The 12876-nt window shown below is 41.4% G+C and overlaps 1 protein-coding gene across 1 annotated transcript in view; it reads right to left on the bottom strand.

Annotated features, from left to right (window-relative positions):
* The window catches only part of NHLRC2 (NHL repeat containing 2), a 1194979-nt gene that overhangs the window by 616237 nt on the left and 565866 nt on the right, over positions 1-12876 (bottom strand). The gene's annotated exons all lie outside the window — the stretch shown is intronic.

The raw sequence follows: 12876 nt of genomic DNA, 5'->3' as shown, positions 1-12876 counted from the left end.
AATTATGACTTCAAAAAAGAAAACTCCACCACAATATGGCGACACTCCCCTACGGACAAGAACAAAGTCCAATTAACCAATTTCGACAATAGGTACGAAAAAGAAATAATCCTCACCAAAAAGAATATGTTCAATGGCAGAATTTCTAAGGCCAATTCCAACACCAAGTAGCTATTCACCATATTCGTGAAATGGAAACCCCCATTCCACCCACAGACAATGTCCCTAAAGATAAACAATGGTGCACCAGTATCCAGAATGCCCTAACCAACAAAATAGCTACCTTTCAAACCAAAATAGCCAACAAAAAAGCATCCCTGCTCTCCACCGAGATGCTACCCACCCTACCCACTGTAATACCTAGTACCAACACACCCTTCACATTTTCTCAAATCTCTATACTAGAAATTGAAAAAGTCATATTATCTCTGAAGCCTTCAAATTGTAAGGGAGACAGCTGTCCAGCACAAATAATTAAGGACGCAGCTAGAGATTTAGCACTGCTCATCTCCAAACTAATTAATGCCTCCTTCAAGACTAGTACTGTCCCAAATAATCTCAAAGAGTCCTGGGTTCTACCGCTACTGAAGAAACAGACCCAAGACCCATCCATCCCAACCAACTTTAGACCAATTACCACGGCCGTTCCTCTTGAAAATAATTGACAGAGTAGCTTATCTCCAAATTCAAAACCATCTTGAAGCCAACCACGGATTCAGACTACAACATGGTACGGAAACAGCACTAATTGATTTAAAGACTCAAATCGATGAGTTGAAGGCCAACGGTAAAACATCTATGCTATGTGGGATGTTTTAACCCACTAGGCTCTGCCCTGCAACATCCCTGTGTGCTGGTAGCACCAGAATCAGCAAAATGGCTGCGAAAATCCCATGCGCGCCAAAACCTAAGGAAATTGCGTTCCACCAAGCACAAAAAGATGGCTGCCAAATCTACCATACATGTTGTCAGTGGTGGAATGGAGACCGCACTCTGAAACATGTCGTTGGGCTGTCCAACATGTAAAAATGGAGCACAGATGAAAAGCAGTGCTTGCTGAAAGAAATCCAAAATCTGCTTTTAAATTTTTTCTTGGTTGCTAAAAAATACAGAATGCTGGTCCCAAACAACCGCAAACATCCAATCTTCTTGTTGGGTGTCCCAAGCTATGGAATACAAGGAATTATTGTGCATTTGCAATATCCAGGAAAGTTGAATCGGTCACAAAAACATCCACAGTTTCCATGCCTGGGAAAGCTGTCAAAATCTGGGCGCAGTACCAGAGGCCACCTGTGAATGTTTCAAAAGCCTGTTTTAAAACTGTAAAAGTTGTACTATTAAGACCTAATGTCTCAAATCTAAGTGACTTGTTATCAAGAGCAAACTAGGTTTCCACTACTTAAGCTTCATTATTTAGAACCTAGAATCAGTGTTCTAGATGTTTGTTTTAAGATTTGAAGTTTAATTTCAAAAAGAAAAATGTAACAAATTTACTTTTAAAGTAAGCCTGATTCAGCCAAAACTACAAACAAGCTTCTCCAACTGGGAAAGACACCTCCCTTCTGCTTCCCACCAAAAGGCCAGGAAATCACATTCAGGTGTTGATGAAGAGGGGAGGAGATTTGGGCTGCTGCTCCTGGGAGGAACAAAGGATCTTCATCAGCTGAAAGGATATGCAGATTAAAGTGTCAACAGTGCTCTCTGCCAGAGGAAGAAGGCAGGGATTGCTATGGAGCTACAAGAAACCATTGGAGGCGGGGATAAACAGTATTTTTGATTCACAAATGGACAAAAATCTGATTTCTAATAAGACTGATAATTTATTGTGGACAATTGTTAAATATATAGAAACCCCGGACTTCTGAATCTAAATTTTGGGTGCACATTTTAAGAGTTGCCAGAACTCTGTGCTATGTTCTGGAACATAACTGTAGAAATTGTGGTTTTATAGCAAATGCATTATTGTCAGAAATATGAAACTTCACACACGTATGCCCCAATGCAATGCGCACATGTGTACAAAGTTTGGAAAAAACAGATACTGTATCCCGGACAAAAAGTGCAACAATTTCTCAAAACCAGACCCAAGATCCTACAGAGACGGGGCTTCGATGAATACTTGCTCCACAAAATATGTGATATAGATATGCTATAACCAACCTATGTTTTAAAATTGAAAATATGTATTATATGAAAAGTAGATTTAATGTGCAAAAACAAAGGGGATGGTTTTCTGCCTCATAAACCACATCGTCATGATGACACTCTGTTTTCTTCTCTAATCAAGGGAGAGGAAAGACCCTAGCCAATAGAATACCAAGGGGTGTGCTTAGGGTAATTCAGCATACCCACCCCTTTCGTAGATACATAAATAGAGACAGCTGAGGGCTCACACACAGACACATACATTCACCCACCAACCGATTGCTGGCGGAGAACTTTGCAAGAGAAACCCATATTCCAGACTCCAGAATCCAGAAACATTGAAAGCAGAAAGGCCCATTTCCAAAGCTGAACCATTCTTAGCTTGACCTTTAAAAATCCAAAAACCAGATTTTACCCCAGACCTCTAAGGGGAACCAAAGAACAGCCTGGCTGTGCTGCAGCTGCTTTCCTGCTAAGAATTATTACCAGAATCCAAAGATCCAACCCAGTAGAGCTGTCCAGACCAGAGAACCCTTGCAGATCCAGCCCAGTCCTGCTGTGCGGTGTCCAGAGGGCCTTGCTGATCGCTGACCCGTCCAATCCGGTGTGCCCAGCAGTCTGTCCCAGAAAGCATCCCTGACCAGATCCCTAACTGGTCCATTCAAAACATTGGTAGTGAGTATCATTAGTATAGGACTGTCACTAGCATATGCGCTGTCCATAATCAACCACATATTATATCCAGAACTGTATTGTTAGAAATCCTTTTTGTCTTGCCTGAACTTTCCATCTCATTCCCCATTATCTTCTGTACTAGTAGTGTTAAAATCATCTTTGCGCTGATATATTTTCTGAAGAAGGCGAGCGTCTCGGCAGGCAAAAACCATCCGGTGACGTCCTGGCATGGTGGATGTGCTGTCATGTAGTATGCATCTTCAAAGTACTACTCCTAGTGTAAAGAAACCTTGTTTGTAATTTTAAAAGCGCATTCTTGTTTTGCAAATTTGCCTCTTTCTGAAAAAAACGACCTCCACGAAAACCTCTATAACTTCTTCACCGTTTATGCTAGAAACGAAATTTAAGTGTGAAGCTTTCCAATGAACCCAAAACCGCATCTCAACTCCTTATAGTTTTTCCACAATCGCGCTTACCGTGTGCAGAAAAGTTTGCCGCAAATTTTTCGTTTGGCTCAAATTCACAGAGGGTGGAGAGTTGGAGGCAGGCTCTTTGGGCCTTCTTGGCTATGTGTTTCTGGAAGGGCAGGCTTTTGTCAATGCAGAAGTCAAAGGATTTTTCTGAGTCCGAAAGTTGTGGATCAAATGTTGCTAGACGCATATGATTGAGCTGTAGAGGAGCAGCTTAATGCCTCTATCGGAAGTCCCGCCCCTATTCTGCCTATAGGTTGGAAACCGGAAATTGCGACATGTGCAATGCCAGTAATAGTGCTTATTAGATGAAGAGACTTTGAGACAAGGTATCTACTGAGAAAACCATATATGATGTATGCCCAAAGAGATCACGGTCTTCTGAGGGAGGTCTCTGAAGAAGTGTGAAGATGTGAAAAGGAGAGGCTGGTGACGTCACAAAAAATGAGTGTGACACACTGAGAAGGATGACTGAAGAAGAGAAGGCATAGACCCTATAGAATCTGATGGTGAAGTAAAGTATCGAGAAGACTGTCATGTGCAGAATGAAGATTGCATGTGTGAAGAAGCACTGCAGAAAATGCAAGCCGTTTTATAACTGTATAGATGCCTTAACGCAAGTAGACTTAGTAATCTTAAAGGCTGGCTATACGTTGTGAATAGACTGCAGGCAGTGCCGCTAATATATATATGTATATAGAATCTGGATATTCGATGTCTAGATTTTAGTAAGCTCAACCTGTGGAGAAAGGAGGATTGATAGTTGCGTGTGTGTTGCAGCAAGGAAATGAGGCAAAGCTCGAAGATGGACCAAAGGAAGGCTGCTTGGCCTGATGTCAAAGGCTAACGCAGCCAAAACTGGCTATCAGTCCTTGAAGAACAGTGAATGTGATACGCTGAGGCATCCCTTGTTAAGTTACAAAGAGAAAACACCACAAGTGCCAAGTTTCTTTATTCAAGACAATTAAATGCTAAAAAATAGGCTGATTCAGGGTCTCCTGTCACGTGAGTCCAGGATGAAAATAGAAGTGGGCATGCAGACCTGAACCTTGATAAGAACGTGCTCACACTCCCTTATATTCCCAGAGAAGAAAAGCGACAACAAGGCCAAGTTTGAAGACAATCGGAATGGTAAAAGGCATGAGAGATGTTGGGCTAATTGGGCGGGGAGGTACGGTCAAGTCCACCCACCAGCATTTGGGGTACAAGCTTACATGCTGCTAGAGAATCAAATGTTCCAGTAGGGTACAAGCACGCCAACCAATTGTAGAGGGCCGTAATACGAAGGGTCTTATAGTTTGAGAGCCAATGATGTATCGTGTTTCTAATAACTGTTGAAGATGACTTGCACTAAGGGAGGGCATAAGTTAGCCGCCTCACTATAGAGACCCAATCACAAGCCAATCCCTTATAGAAAGTATACTTAAATATTCCCCTTTGTCCTATAACAATCCTGCATAGGTTTTCTTAGCTTGCCACGTAGTATGACGTCACGTATGACAAGTGTTTGCTATATAAGTACTTTTTTTAATGAAATGCTTTGAGACTATGCTGTGCGCCGTCCATTGATGTCCGTTATAACTCATGTTTTAAATAATTGAGAAAACGGACATTTTGCCAACTTCCTGAGTCGGTTTTCTTATTTGGTGTGAGAGTTATTCCCCATTCCATCCATCGTACGATGTGTTGCATCGATTCAAAGGACCATAAGGGTTCAGAGCCAATGTTGGAGAAGTTGTTTTTTAGCGTGCAGATTAATGAGGATGAATTCAGTCTTGGATGGGTTTAGTTTGAGGTAGGCGGTCAACATCCACGACTGGATGATGGCTAGGTACTCGCTAAGATGAATTATGTCCTGTGCGCTGTTTACTCATGTACATATACATCTGGTAGGTTTTTAGTTTCATAGTAGGATTTGGTAACAGAAAAATACATGTGGAGAAATTAATCTGCCATCTGCAAAGTCATCTTTTGATATTGTCATCAATATTAAGAAAAAATACATGCAGTGAGAGAGCTAGCTCTTTATGTCCAGACCTAAAAAGGAGACAAAGTGTCCACCTGCCACACGCAATGCTCTCTGCTTGGATGAAACTGGTTGTGGAGTGACAGTCGAGGATGCTTGGAGGTACTCAAAGTTCAGGGCCATCTGAGACCACACCTAAGAGTAGGAGATGGAACCTATCTCAGAACTTAACACAGAATTGCACAACAGCTTTGCGAATTAAAGATGTATAATAATTAGGCCAATTACTATTGTTCTTACGAGCACCAGGGTTTAATCTCATGAATGGCTATTCCCAAAATACCAACTCACTCGGGACAAATAACCCACAGGAAGTAACTTTGGGAGGTAGTGTTCGTCTACAGAGTGGACAAGGTGTAGCATTTCGTGATGGACTGCTCCCCTTGGGGACAAGACCAAAATTGCTTTGCATACGATGGTCCCCCTTCTGTGGGCTCAATAACTATGGAGCAGAAGCTGCCAGAGAAAATGGCACAGGGTACGATTTAATTCAAGCTCTACAACCCTAAGTCTGGAGAGGGGTGGAATGCCTATACGTATATCCCCGACTCGATGTGTCGGAGGCATTCATCTTTTTTTTTGTATTTATTTGTTTTAGGTATTGATAACAACTTTTTCAAATTTAACAAACATTTTGACTTCATTTACAAATTGTCACATGAACACAAGTTTCCAAGTTAAAATACAAATCAAAGGATAAAACACAACACTGTTTCATTTACGGTGGCAAGTCCGAAACTTAAATTGTAAGTGAAAACCTATATAAAAGTTAAACCATCAGAATTAAATGCCAAATAAATTATAAAACGCATCATTAGAATTATTACAAAAAATGCCTCCAGTTTCGAGCTCTCTGGTTACAACGATGCTATCGCTCTTACAGACAGAAATGTGTCACTATAGACATTGTTACATCATTCTGACACTGAGTATGGTATAGTTAGATGACCGGTTTCAACATTTACATGTTAACAACATACTTGATGCTCGGCTGTGTCCATTCTGTTCAATTATCTATTCATCACCGCAACATCATGAAGATTCAGTGCAAGGATGTAATTTAAAGTGGCAATGTTCAAGGATATCGAGGTTGCATTAAAGATTTGTGACCACATTGAGACTTTTGTGAGGGTTATGAATTGACCAAGGAATTTATTTAAAAAATGTTTTCTCTTTTGAGCTAACCCAGGGCATTCTACCATTAGATGTTTAAGTGACTATCCTTGTTCGGGGTCTTTACGGAACCTGCAGCTAACATCCATATCTAAAGACCTAGCCCATTTTGCATTTTGCATCTTGGTGGGCCACAGATTTAAACGGATCCTAAAGAATGTTGTTGTATACTTTGTGTTCGGAAATGTTACTATATTTTACTAAATAATGGGCAGTTTGGTGTCAACTGAAAATCCCCTTCACAAAATATTGCATGTATGTTCCATTTTCCCCAAGTCGTACGCCAATCTCAGGACCATATTTTGGTGTTAGCCTTATCTGGTTCTTCAAGTTACAAATGCTACTAAATGTTTTACTAAATTTTACTTAATAATGGGCAGTATGATGTCAACTGAAAATCCCCCTCATGAAATATTGCATATCTGTTACATTTTTCCCCAAGTCGTACGACAATCTCAGGACCATAGTTTGGTTTCAGCCTTATCTGGTTCTTCAAGTAACAAATGCAACAAAAGGTCTGCTTTGGTCATGATGTTCTTGTAATAGGCTTCCCATGTATGCAAACGGCTAGACTTCTGGTTATTCAATGAGGCCATTAATATGGGCATTAGCGTCATGGCGTTAGGTCCCATCGTTCAACATTTCCCAAGCAGAGCGAGAGCTTGCCAGGCAATCGCAGCAGCTAGAGAAACCAAGCACAACTAATAGCAGACAATCGCAATTGGAGAGCTCTCTGGCAGACACAGGATTCTTTTCCAATACATGCCTTCCAGAGCAGCCCAAATGGGATGATATTCTGGGTGTTTTGCCTGCCCTCCATTTGCTAACACTGGAACAACTTCCTGCTTGTAAAAATTCGGAGCTGGGATGAATGAAAATTTCCGAAGTCGCCTATGAATTAGGTTAGCCTGAGACTCTAAAGTGCGTGTTTTTACTTTCAGGTCATTTCTGTATGGAAGGTCAGAGGGATGATTACTGACAGTTTGATCTAGGTATTTGTATTCATTGAGAATTTCCAGGGGAGCTTTGGCTACGGTCCAGTGAAATGTTGCTTTGCGAGCTCTCGGTAACAGTACCATATAGCATTAGATTTCGACACACTGATAGACAACCCATTAGCTTTTGCATAATCATCCAGAGCATTTAACTTTCTTTGTAGGCCCATCACCGTTTGGTCAATTAAAACAAGGTTGTCAACGTAAAATAGCCACTCAATCCTAGATTCGGGAGGAAAAGATCAAACAATCTCTAAAAAACATGAATATATTTAATATGAAAATTAAAATGTGTGGAAGCTAAAATACAACCTTGTTGTAGGCCAGAGTACGTTTGAATAGGTTTGGCTAACAGTCGATCTTTGGTTAATTTCACCTGGATCGATATGTCAGTATAAAATTTATATATTAGATTAGAAATATGGGTGGGGCCAATTTAGACCATAAATGTTTGCGGGACACAGAGTCGAAAGCTTGCTGAAATCTATAAAAGCTAAGAAAATGGGTTGCTTAGAGGAGATCACCTGTTTTGTAATGGTAGGTAGCAGCAGCAAGTTTAAAAGGGCCCTACTCCTTTTACAAAACCAGATTGATGGATGTCAAAAAGCTTCTCGGCCTGAATCCATTCAGTGATCTCTTTTAGGACGAATCTAGCAAAAATCTTTCCTGGATTGTCCAGGAGGTCAATAGGTCTGGAGTTTAATGGATCATTACGGTTACCTTTCTTGAAGATTGGTATAATGAATATTACTAAAAATTATTTCTAGAATGGAGGCCCATTCATTAGGGTGGCTTTTGAAAGCCAAATTTGTTAAACCATCAGGTCCAGACGCACGAGATGAACTAAGTTTATTGATGAGAATTAGAATATCTGTATGATCAAAAGTGAGAGCGGAGACATTTGCTGTTATACTATTTGCCAATGGTAGGTGGGGCTTCGGTTTGGCAAATAGCATGGAGAAATAGGTCATCCATGTCTGTTCGCTTACCGCATTTACCACCACTGACGAGTCTGCACAAGTAGGTGCCTTTTTAAATATATTCCAAATTTGTGCCGTAGATTTACCAGCAATAGCAGCTAGCATTGCTTCTCCATCTTGTTGCCTTTGGGTAGCTTTCATCTGCTTAATTGCATTTCTGTAGCGTGTACGAACATTAGCTTTGCCTTTTGTGTGGCGAAATATAGAGTATTGTTTCAGCTTTTTTCGCATCTGATCCTTCAAAGCTTTAATGGCCCGATCAAAATGATGTCTGTATTTAATTGCCGGTTGACTAGCATTATTGGACATTTCAGTGACCAAGTTGAGCATGTCTTTGCATTCAGGGCAGCTCTGTATCGTTTGTTTAAGAAAGTGCATTAAGATGGGTTTCAAGTTTAGGCATTGACCACTTAATTCTATTTCATCCATTATTGAGGGACACTAGGAATTCAAAAAGTCATGTGGTTTGGAGGTTGGAACAATCAATTTTATCTCTAAAATGTTGTGATGGCTTCAATCATTCAAAATGACCTGAAAAGATGCCACTCGATTGATGGCATACAATGAGATATAAACAGTCCAAGAAGGCCTGTGAAGACCCTCTGGCCCATGTAGGGGCAGGTGGGACATTGCCCGCTACAGTTCCATTCAGAATTATGAGATCTCGATCTTTCGTTAGTGCCACCCATTTTGCTGCGCGTGGTGCAAGCGGTTTTCCTTTAGAGGGCAAACAGTTGATATTAAGATCTCCCACTATTATAGTTAGGGACGATTGACCATCAAGGGCGATGAGATCTAACATTTGTTCAGCATATTTAAGAAAGATTGCATCGGAAATAGCAGCCGGGTTGCAATAAATATTTAGCATAGCAGTTTGAGGACTAAATGGCAAATCACTTTTAGTTGTTGTTAGTTTAACTAATAGGATCCCCAGGATATGGAAAAGCCCAGGGTGCAACATTAACCCCTGAATCAAGTTTTACTGCTGTTAGCAAGTCTATTGATGTTTGGCCTTTAACTTGTTTCAATGCTGGAATCCAAGCGATTTCAAAGTTAGGCCATAATGGTTGGGTTGTTATCCACGTTTCTTGTACAGAAATAATATTGTGCCTACTTAGACAGTTCACGTCAGGGTTCATTAAATGAGAAAACCCTTGCGTATTCCATAAAGCCAGGGTAAAGCTTTGATGAACCGGCCCTAATGATTTGCTGTTCTATTTGTCTGATTTATGGCTTTATTGTGCCAGGACCATTTTGATTTTGCCGGTCTTGATGCATTATCTTTAAACCAGACTTCTCAATATAGGTGCTCCTTTGTGGTGGTGTCATTAATAAATAACGGCTGATAATTATGCAACTCACCCCCATCAGTTGTTAAACAATCACTAAAAGGTCTGCCTTTACCATGGTCTGAATCTTTGTTCAGCTTTCTGTCCATTTTACTGTGATCTCGGTTTGTACGTGAGGTCAGCGTAGTTTTCTGCAACTCGAAACCACTTTTTGCGGGGTTTTCTCTCATTTGCCACAGTAAGTCTGACTATTTGAGAAGGGATTTGCAATGCTACTGTGTCAAAGTTATCACGTGGTATGAAACCAATAGATTTTATGTCCTCATAGCAAATATGTATACATTTTGCAATAGTATGAAAGACAGTAAGAAGTGTGGTTCTATTCGTAAATGGATCATTCCATTGTCTGTCTATCATTGTAAGAGTGAGTTGATCAGTAATCGCAATATATTCATTATTTTGAATTTGGGTACACAAGGTCATTGACTTATGCCGTCTCGCCGACTCTTGGTTCATACGAGTGGAATGGACTCAGGATCTTAAATGAGTCTGCTGATTTTTCTCTGGGAATGCAAAGACTCACTCTCTTAGTTATTGTGCTCTCTCTTGTTCCATCGTTTGAAAATTTGAAAAGTCATTAGATGCATCATTAAAAGATATCTTGCGAGAATGACTGGAAGCCTGCGGATAGTGTAGGCTTTCGGAGATGGCATCTATTTGAGGCAATGAAGAAATAGAATAAGTGGATGGGTTCATGAGCCTCGTCATTGGATTCCACTTCTCCAGCACTCACAATTGGTGAAGTGGGACCAGTGTCATGAGCTATGTGTACAGCCTGAGGGATAACCTGCCCTCCAGATATCAATCTGCCTGGACGGGAGCAAGCGCAAGGGGATACTTGTTCTGTAACAGCCCCACTGATCTCAACCGTGATCAATACATTTCTTGGCTCTAGATTTAGTTGATTTCTTTAACAGAGGTTGATCTTTGGCTTTTTTCGCAGCTTCCCACATTCTCGGTATCTGGTATCAAAATAGGAGAATTGGATAGATTCGAGCTAGGCTTGGATGCACTAGCATCCCACTGATTTTCCACAACCGTGTGCCTCAGTGACATTGGAGCGTAGAGTTCTTTATGTTGCCGATAGCTACAAATCAATGTCGGAGAGCAAGGTAGAGGAGTTAAAAAGAGTGGTATAGGACCTGTATTTTCATTTACATTTATGGTTCATTGGACCACTTCCAAATATAGCAACGGGCGTTGTATATGATCAGCCGCATGGATTGTGATTACATTCTGCTCCATTGCGCCATTAATTAGCTTCATAATCCGTGTTGAGAAAATCTGCCGGTCAACGTCTACGGAGGCCGCTGTGAGACGTGCCAGGACTTCTAAGTCCGTCGGTTGATGGTTCACTCCTACGAGTCCTGCGGCCTCGGCTACGATAGGGTGTACATTAGAAAGTTGAACTGTCTCCAGGGCAACACAGTATGCAGCACGTGCACCAGTGACTGCGGCATTGGTAACTTCTACTAGTTGACGAAACGTTCTGATATCATTACCTTTAGGCATGCAACATTTGCTTACCGCTCCCAGTTGAACCACCGGGGCATTCCTGAGCAGATCTTTACCTAAAGAACTGCGACTAGTTGGTTGATCAAACATTGCTGCTGCTCGCGCTGGCATTACAGAGGTCAGCATGTATGCTGCCATTACACTGCCCGCTCATATCTTAAGTGCACTACAAAGCAGAAACAAAATTAACAGCTTTGGGGAGTGACAACAGGCGAGCACCGAGCACCACGAAACAGCGTAACAGCACTCAACTGTGCACTCCATGTGTGCGCCAGCGTGATGCTGTTTAAATGAGCATGACGGTAAAGGTGGGTGTGCTTTAGTCCCACTGCAAAAAAGCAAGAAAAATTCTGTTAAAACATATATTGCTTTAAGGTTAATGTCCACAATGTACATCGTTTGGAAGTTTGAGCTGAGAAGCTCATAAATTGCATACCAGCACTGTCTAGCAGATTGTAAAGAAGGCGATCCCGGTCACAGGAAGAAATTCTCAGCGTGACAGTACTCAACTGTGCACTCCACGTGTGAACCACCAAGGAATTAATCTACCTCTCCTTGATGAGGCCCAGCAAGGCAGAAAGACGTTTTGGTTAGAGTGTGCGTCTCTGCAAGGGGAAGGCAGATTACCAGTGTGGCTAGGATTGCTCCCTTTGGTTGCAGGACCAATACTGATCTGCCTATGGCCAGCCCCCTTCTGTAACTGCGCAGGTGCACTAAAAAACAAGGGAATGGAGACCGATCCGAGCAATCGCCAATGGATACTATTAATTCAAAGCTTTCTATCCATCACGGATATAGAAATATGCTGAGCCAGAGTGTAAGCAAAGATGTTGGGAAGCGCAACCTGTGTAAACTGAACATCTGCTTTGCATCTTGCATTGGCAGAGCTACACTACATTAATCTACGGGCCAAAGCCCCGGTTGGTGCATTCTACACTTCAGTTTCCAAGAGAAGCACTAGAAATTACAGAGCGACTCACTTCACTGAGCCATTGGAGAAATGCCCTCGCAACCTTTAAAAAGCAGCTGAACCTTGGAACGAGAAGATCCACACAAAACAGAGAAGAAGTAGAATCTTTACCATACATGTGACGACCAAAGGGTATTAAAAGGGGCGGCCACCGACATCTCGAGTGCTGAAATAGCTGGGAGATATGTGGCTCGGGGCTGTTGTTTATAAGAGCCAGGCTGGCGCAATGCAGAATACTACTACCTGGGGCTATTCATGACTCCAGGGCATTCCCATGAATAGGGGTAATCACATTTCTAATTGTGTCTTTTGTAAACTTTGGGAAATTGTGCAGTATGATTTATGAACTACTGTGTTGCATTTTGGAATGTACAATACTGCAAAGGCAGGTGCTGATCACGTGCATATTAATGGGTAGACACTCGTTTTCTACTGGGAATAAACTTAAGAATTTGATTAGGCTACTTTTCTATATTGTGTAGAGTATTACCAGAATGCACTTACAATCATGCCAATAGCTTGATAATACGTAAAGGATAAACGTGCATCTCATTAAGCAAATGGCTGAAGTTCGATTT

Source organism: Ambystoma mexicanum, chromosome 8, assembly GCF_040938575.1.
Source record: "Ambystoma mexicanum isolate Mex_15411 chromosome 8, UKY_AmexF1_1, whole genome shotgun sequence".
Lineage (NCBI taxonomy): Eukaryota > Metazoa > Chordata > Amphibia > Caudata > Ambystomatidae > Ambystoma > Ambystoma mexicanum.
This window is presented reverse-complemented; position numbering and strand designations above follow the sequence as displayed.